The sequence below is a fragment of the Argopecten irradians genome, chromosome 5, assembly GCF_041381155.1.
Source record: "Argopecten irradians isolate NY chromosome 5, Ai_NY, whole genome shotgun sequence".
Lineage (NCBI taxonomy): Eukaryota > Metazoa > Mollusca > Bivalvia > Pectinida > Pectinidae > Argopecten > Argopecten irradians.
The window spans coordinates 15,161,229-15,168,740 of NC_091138.1; the positions used below are offsets into that span (position 1 = coordinate 15,161,229).

The window sequence follows — 7,512 nt, forward strand, 5'->3', positions numbered from 1 at the left end:
TGTAGAGTTTATTTTTTAAATTCAGTCGCTTTTATTCCATGGGCTGTTAAATAAAGTCTCAAATTGAAGTGATATTACTTTTAAATAATTCGAATACATGTTAGATAGACTACATTTAGATTTATGAATACAGATAGTAATAATGTAAATGCCGACCACGACACATTGCGCACGGCTTCGAAAATCCTAAAATACTAAAAGTTTTGTTTGAAAATATGATAAAAAGTAACTATAGACTGACTCATTTGTATGTCATAAACAAAATTCCAAAATTTCTGACGAAAAATTTATCCAGAATGCGTAATTCTGAAGAAGGACGAAATTCGAGATCTCGGCAGCACTGTACGTAATGGCTGCCGTGCGCTTGGGGGTAATCTACGGAAGCAAACTTGGTCATAATCACACCTCGTAAGGTGTTTTACCAAGTAAGACTAAGAAAACAGTAATCGATTATTAAAATTTCAGTACGATATTTGTGGAACTTGGAATTTAATTTGTAATTTCAAGCTGATATTTGCAATATTCTGTCAATGTTATACACATAATGGCCGCCGTGTTTTTTCTCGTGTCGGTCGAAAATAGAGTATAAACATCGTAAAATATATGAATACCATATGTTTATATCTATATACTATTGTTACATATTTTTATTTACACCTTTTGAAATTAAGATAAAGCAACAATTCTCGGATTGCCGTACTATTTATTACAATAAAATGTAAACAAACATCGAAGCGGCTGTGTTCCCACCAGTACAAATATACAAAATTGTAACTTTGAGCGCCCGGATGTACCTTTGTGTGACGTCATCGCCATCTTTTCTGAAATCTCCTATTGTTTTGATGTGGTCATGATCAATGTATCACACATTCACGCTTGGCTGCACACTGCTACAGATACGAAGAGATGTATATATTGGGGTTTACGTGGTTATCTATCCTATAATCTTTGAAACATTTTTCTCGAAAACCCAGCTCCCTACCGCTCCGAACCGCTGTAAATGAAAATGTGTATGAGCAAGGGACGTCAGAAACATTATATAACATGTGTTGAGAATATGTATAACAGTATTTACATTAATACCTATCTATTAAAACCACCCAGTGGTCTGAGTAAAAGTGGTCTTAATAGCGAGGTGGTCTTAATTCTGAGGTGGACCAGGTTTCTTCTATGATCATGACGATCAAGAACAGTAACTCTGTATCCTACGTTATGTAGCTGACCGGTACATAATACATGTACTGTATTTTTGTTTCAAATTGAAATTTTATGAAAAATGAAATATACATGTATATATAAATGTATATTATAGAAAAAAAATGCACAAACGACGAAGTATATTATATATGTATATATATTTTATTTTTTCTTCCATTTTTTGCATATAACACATTTACAAATACATGGAACATCAAAATAAACTTGACATGACATATACATTAAATTTCTATAAAAAAAACATAAGAAACATAGCATAGCATGCTGAGAATGTATATGAACGTGTGGGAAAAAACCAGTTTGATATATTTTGGTTAAGATAAATTTGCAAATTACTATATTTGATCAATTAGTTTTGTCGGCCATTAGAATCTTAATCATATCATATTTTAATGCATGCGTATCTAATCAAAACCAACAATTTACAAATATTTTTGAAATTTGATTAATTAGGGACATATCATTACTATACCATTTATTTCTAGAGCATAAACATATTTCTCCATTAAATAAAGTTTATGGTGTGTGCTTATTTAAATCTTAAACTTAATTTCACTGAAGTAATTGTTGACAATCTAAATGAAAATACTTTTTTCTAGACATTACTTTCTATTATGTTTTAATTATAATTCAAATACATATCGTTAGTTTAATCAGAGATTTAGATAGTAATTAAATTATCTACATGTATGTCTCTGGTTTAATTATCACATAGTATCACCTGAGGTAAATGGGAAACTATGTGTTTAAAATTGGTATTGATCGGTGTAAATTATCATTAAATATTTACATAAATCGATATTAATTATCCCGCTACGTGCAATGATTGGTCAAATAATAACTTACTATCACAATCGGTAAAGTGTTGGAAAGACTACTGTGCAATAGTCAAGTGAACTTTTAAATAATGCAAAACACCGATTGTTAGACATATGTTTACCGCAACAAAATAGATGACACATCTATTGAAATGAGATGATTGACGTACGGTACTTCATAAATATCTGAAATAAGATCAATATATCTCATACATTAAAGAATTTTAATTCCATTGGCGTTACACGTAAGAGCAAGAACTGTCTAAATCGTTCGATCTCGCCACCAGGGCTATCGAAAGAACGTTGAACGTTGCATTTCTTGTGGTTTCGATCACGTCAACTGCCAGTCACAAGTATGCAAATGATGGCTATTAACACTCTCCAAGTATAGGTTTGTTAGTTTGTTTGATTAATTAACGTCCTATTAACAGCTATGGTCATGTAAGGACGGCCTCCCATGTATGCGGTGTTGCGTGTATGTTGTGCGAGGTGTGTGTTTTGGAAGACTGCGGTCTATTCATGTTGTGTCTTCTTGTATAGTGGAACTGTTGCCCTTTTTATAGTGCTATATCACTGAAGCATGCCGCCGAAGAAACCGAGCAACACACCCCACCCGGTCACATTATACTGACAACGGGCGAACCAGTCGTCCCACTCCCTGTATGCTGAGCGCTAAGCAAGAGCAGAAACTACCACTTTTATAGACTTTGGTGTGCCTCGGCCAGGTGCCAAGCGAGGCATTAGGAAAGATAAAGTCAGTTAGGAAGAAGAGAAAAGATAAGATCCTAAATTTAGTCGCCTTTTACGATCATTCAAAACGGGCAGCAGGTAATTCTAACGCCCTACCTCAGGCCTAGTACAGGTAGATAATCTGATAATTAGGTCGACGGAAACAAAAGACTGACTGATGTACATGTACCGGCGGGCAGCTGTTTACTGGTTGCTGCGTACGGGAAGTTGAAGCACAGCAAGGTGTGAAGTCACATGTGCCTGTGGTCATAATCAAAGGGTCAATTAGTGTTAATTTAGTGGTCGTGGGGACTATGAAAACTGGTCGTAAAACGGAATAGCGGTGTGATTGTATTTCTGAAACGACCAATACAAAGAGAAAAAAAATCGGGACTGAAAAAAAGTGGCCGTAAGAGCGGGATGTTCGTAATTTAGTGTATCTACTACACATGTTTATGTTTTGAATAAACTTTTGGAAAATAAAATAAAGACAAAATAGAAGAATATTTTCAAGCATGGTGAAATTACAACAAATAAAAATATGAAATAATAATAAAAAAAAAATGATGTGCTGACGTTAAGAGGTGAACCCGGGCCGTCAGTCTAGAATGCTCGGAATTTACCACGACACCACTTATACCTGTAAATTTCCCCGTGAATATCATTTGTTTAATAATGAAATGCAGTTCACTATATTTTCTAATTTTCTTCGCAATCAACTTAAAATGATATTGATGCTGCTGAATAAGTTTACAGAATGATTCTAAACTAGTTTATATTGTATCTGGGTGCAAATTACTATTACATGTACCACAATTGTGTGGTTATTCAGTTTATTCATCACAACACCAGCCAAGGGGGGGGGGGGGGGGGGGGGGGGGGGGGGGGGGTAAAAAGGGGGTCTTCCCCGAACACCAACTGGTAAATCAACTCATCTGGTAGATGATCAATAAATCAGTAACAGTTAATTATTGCCAAGCTGCTGTAGAATAATGTATAAAACAGTGGCATATTTAAGAAAATATCATACTTGCTCTGATATTTGAATTGTCAACATTGTACATTGAATTATCAACTTGTCTTTGTATTACTAGACTTTGTCTGAGTCTATACATTTTTGTGCTATTTTTTCAGCTTTATAAGTGTAAATATTTAATAGAAATACTGTACTAGATTTTTAAATTTCTCATTATTTTCTTAGAATTTCTGACTTGTTTTAGTTTTCAGTTTTAGGAAATATGGATTTTGTAAAACATCTGTACTAGAATTTTCTAATTTTCTGTTTCTTATTGATTTATACTTGTGTTTCTTTTCAGTTTTAGTGTAAATATATGATAGAACTACTGTACTAGATTTTTTTTAATTTCTCATCATTTTCTTAGAATTTCTGACTTGTTTTAGTTTTCAGTTTTAGGTAATATAGATTTTGTAAAACATCTGTACTAGTATTTTCCAATTAACTGTTTCTTATTGATTTATACTTGTGTTTCTTTTCAGTTTTAGTGTAAATATATGATAGAACTACTGTACTAGATTTTTTTTAATTTCTCATCATTTTCTTTGAATTTTTTACTTGTTTTAGTTTTCAGTTTTAGGTAATATAGATTTTGTAAAACATCTGTACCTGCATTTTCCAATTTACTGTAATTTCATTTTATCACACACGGAATGGCAAACGCACAGATTAACGTTAAGTTCATCATCAACAGAAGAGGCGGACGTAACCTATCCCATGACGGCTTCATCTACAGACAGACTCGTAACAGTGGCGACAGGACCTTCTAGAGATGCTCTACTTCCGGCTGTTCAGCCTCCCTCTCAACACTGAACGACATACCAGTCAATTTCGGAAGACATCCTCACACACATGCCTCTGACCCAGCCAATGTTGTTGTCAAGCAGATCATGAACCAGATTAGCAACCGCTGTGCGGAGTCCGTGCGACCCATACCATCTATCTTCGACGAGGAACTCAACAACTTCGAGACAACGACTGAGATGACTCTTCCAAAGCTCTGGTCCAGCATCTGCCAACCTTCTACAGTGCCAAGTCATCACTTTACAGAGCTCGTCGTAAGCAGACTCCACCACTACCAAAAACCATGGCCGACCTCAACCTGGATGGAAGATGGACAGAGACATCAACTGGTGAACAATTTCTACTGTTTGACGATGGTGAAGGCAGCAACAGAATCCTCGCGTTTGCTGCATCAGAGAACCTTGCCGACCTTGCTGCCTCGGATGTATTCTTCAGCGACGGTACCTTCTACACCTGCCCACACTGTTTTATCAGATCTACAGCATCCATACGCAGATTGACGGCATCATGGCTCAGATGATTTATGCACTACTTCCCGGAAAGAGCCAGACCATCTACACCCGCTTCTTCACGTTACTTCAGGAGCATATGACCAACTTCAACATTCCTTTCCACCCGACTACTGCATTCGTCAACTTTGAGATCGCCACACACAATGGTATCCGAATTGTCTTCCCTGGAATAGATGTCAAAGGATGTTTTTTTCACTTCACACAGTGCATATGGAGAAAGGCTCAGTCAACAGGACTTCAGAAAATGTACCGCGACAACGACGACGTGAGACTCCTTGCGCGCCGAGCTGCTGTTTTGCCCCTCATTCCCATGGAGCGTGTAGAGGACGTCTGGTTCCAGGCCCTGGAGGATGCCAATGATGCCGACATCCCTCATCCACTCCTACCATTCACCGACTACGTGACAGAACAGTGGGTAGATGGAGACAAAACGACATGGAACCACTTCCTGACTGAGGGTCCACGCACTACAAACCACCTGGAAGCATGGCATGGGAAACTGAAGAGACGAGTTATGCACTCACATCCCAACATATACACCATTATACAGATGTTCAAGGACATGCAGAAAATGAACGACATCAGCCGGATACAGAGAGATGCTGGAGCTCCAACCAAACCCCGCAGGAAGAAGTATCTAAACATCGACAGACGCCTGGCAACCATGATAGACCGCTACCAGACTGGAACCATCGACTTGATGACATACGCCGACTCAGCATCTCAGCTGCTGCATCTTGGTTAAATTAGCTAGAAATGAAATATTTTGCATACCATATGTACATCCAAATGCATATGAGACATTTGATAACATATCTTATCATTATAGATTATTTTGGAAACCATTGAATTACCTTAGTGCTTAAATGATATAATAAAATATATGATTATTTAATAAAACTTTAAATTTTATTGATTTATGATTTGTATTTTTAAATAGGCTTTGCTTTGTGTAAATAGTGCTTAAATTAATTGCTATTGTAAAATATACATATTGTGCAGTGTGTATTATCATATGATTATTTTGGGGGAAAAATAGTAATAATTGATACAAATACTTAAACTAATACTTGCAATTAACAAAATTGTACATTTATTGTATCTTATAATGTATCTTATCATATTAGCTAAAAAAATACCTAGTTCAAAAGTTACCTAGTTTGTGTTAGATTTTGAAACAGACTTTAACTAAACGTCAAAGGGTTCCCTACATAAACACCTCCCTTTGTCTTTACCAGAGTTGGTGTTCGGGGAATTCGCCGTAAAAAGCTAGTTCCGGAATTGCGATCACAGGAGCTGGTAAAACCAGTTTTACCGCTAATAAAACAACATCAGTCTATGTGTACTGCTTGACTTGTACTTGACTTGTACTTAAGAACATTTTATATTATATAAACATTTGGTTAATAATAGATGGCTCACCCTTATATGGTGACTAAATATAGATAATGATAATGGTCGTCAATTTACATTGGTACATCATCAAAAGCAAATCATGTTGATTGCCGAAAATGATTAATGGCTCGCAAAAGTGCGTAACAGTTTCGAAAAAAAATATGAATATGTTAAATTTACAAAGTTAAGGTTGGTAAATGGAATTTATTATACCTTTTTATGGATTCCAATGGCTTCTTCGTTTACTTATTATTTGCGTTTTTCAGTATCATCATTATTATTTTTAAAGTAAATTTGCTATTCAGCAATTTTTCACCTTAAATGATTTCAAATTCTCATCAAAGGTAAACAGGTACGTTGTAGGCCTCACATTTTAGTACTCTACGTTATAGGATGCGAGTATGTATAGCAATTCGATTATTCTTGTTAATTTTCTTATCAGTTTTTAATAAGAATTCTTGTATGATCAAAAATATTGCATAATGCATTAAAACTGTCATTTCGTTTAATTCTTTGAATTGGCCAACAGTCTAAATTATAGTCACCTCGAGCTCGTGTAATATGCATTTAGTCTAAAAACCTAAGTATAAATATGGTAGCTATACTACTTTTATAGATATACGGTGCTATTTATATATTGATTTTACAAAGTTATGAATTGTATACATTATAAAGATTACTTTATATTTGATTCTAGCCGTTTACAGTATTGTATATTTAACACCAAGTGTTTGTAAAATGCCAAATACAGGTATTCTTTAAGGTCCCACATAATAATATGTACCTCACCTGGTAACACCTGATACGGACAGGAAACAGCTGATGTCATTAACGATCTCTGTACACAGCTTTGATTCCAGGAAATGACCCATATAGAATGGCTGACATTTACCTTTACTCAGATCTAGCTTTGTCCGTAGTGTTGAAGGATCATACGCACATAGATTCGGTCGTAAAGGTTAATATGTATTCCCTTGTTGTATCCATTGGCGTCTGTAGCTGTTTACAGACGTATAAAAAC

At 35.5% G+C, this 7,512-nt stretch overlaps 1 pseudogene; it reads left to right on the top strand.

Annotated features, from left to right (window-relative positions):
- Positions 1–4,433: 4,433 nt before the first annotated feature.
- Positions 4,434–5,841, top strand: LOC138324511 (uncharacterized; annotated as a pseudogene).
- Positions 5,842–7,512: the final 1,671 nt, after the last annotated feature.